Here is a 1,356-nt window from a genome sequence, read left to right as displayed (position 1 = left end):
TTATGGATTATTTTTTAAATATATATTCTACTATGTGATTAATATTATGGATTAATGAACTTTACTGAATTAAAATTATTATATTTGTGTAAACTTTGATTCCGGTTGACTAATAATTGCATGATCCAAATTAATTTGTTTTGCTGTTTTACCACTCTTATTATAACTAATAAAGCATGACCAACACTTTAAAAACTAGCTAAAAAAATTAAATATGTTTAATTTCTCAACAAAGACAAAGTCATTCCTCATCATGGTAGTAGTTCGAGTCCGAAAAGTGTTCCAATATGCTCTGGACGATTGATGAGTTCCGGATTCACACGAGAAGCGATTTGGAAAAACACTTGCCATGTTAGTAAACTATCGGAGCCAGACTGATGTCGGCAGCCCACTGCCCGCTCAACTTGGACGGCGGAAGCCACCCGCTCCAATCCACCATAAAGCCCACGACAATGCTTACTCAGGTGCTTAACATCAAACACCCTCTCCCCGAAGAAGAAACGAACAAGGCCCAAGAACTCATGGAGGGATTGTGGTAACTTATTGCCGCCGGTGAGCATCTTCACTAGGAAGGCGAAGTCGTAAGCACCTTGGAAGGTAACCCAGGATACAACCGAAAATTGACCCAAGGAAAGCAAACCGGAGGCCACGAGGTGCGTGGCGAACCGATGAGAGTCTATGCCCCACGCTTTGTTCTTTTGAAAGTCGATGCCATTAGCCTCGAGTAGCTTGACAGAGGAAGGGGCATAGCGATCGCGATCGATGTCGAAGTCACAAAAATTAAATTCCCACACGTAGCGCACAAAAGTGCCGTCATTGTAGAGGAAGCAGGGAGGTTACCGGCAGCATCGGAGAGGGTGAGGCCGACCTGGACTATGCTGAGGACATCGACGTTGGCGCGGATCAAGTCGTAACATTGAGGGGCAGTGAGGGTGCAATAGGGATTCTTGGAGGTGAGAACGACGCCAGGGTACTCCGTGTCCAACGCGACGAAGGGATGAAAGGGAAGGGCGGAGCGGATGAGGGCGAACTCCTGGTCGAGGTTGTGAGCCCACACGGAGCGAACCTCGACTCTGCTGGCAGAGGCAGAGGAACTTAGCATGCTGCCATTCACAGGCACAGCTGCAGTCACCACCATGATAATGCGATCGAATTCAAAGATGGAGGGAGGGGAGGGAGTGGAGACGTTGGTTGGGCTATTTGGAGGTGGAATAGCAATTGAAGTGATTTCAGAGTTTAAATAGAGGAGGAAAAACGGAAGAGAGAAATTCGCTACAAACCAAATAGAATTAAACTGAATTAGTTAGTGTTAACTAAGCGAATTAGTAGGAGCCACCAGATCCAACTGCAAAATCA

General features: G+C 45.8%; 1 pseudogene; it reads right to left on the bottom strand.

Moving 5' to 3' along the window:
• Positions 1–251: 251 nt before the first annotated feature.
• On the bottom strand, positions 252–1,138 carry LOC122010705 (annotated as a pseudogene).
• Between the last annotated feature and the right edge of the window lie 218 nt (positions 1,139–1,356).

This window comes from Zingiber officinale, chromosome 8A, assembly GCF_018446385.1.
Source record: "Zingiber officinale cultivar Zhangliang chromosome 8A, Zo_v1.1, whole genome shotgun sequence".
Classification (NCBI taxonomy): Eukaryota; Viridiplantae; Streptophyta; class Magnoliopsida; order Zingiberales; family Zingiberaceae; genus Zingiber; species Zingiber officinale.
Note: the sequence above shows the minus strand (reverse complement) of the source record. Positions and strands in the feature narration are given on the sequence as shown.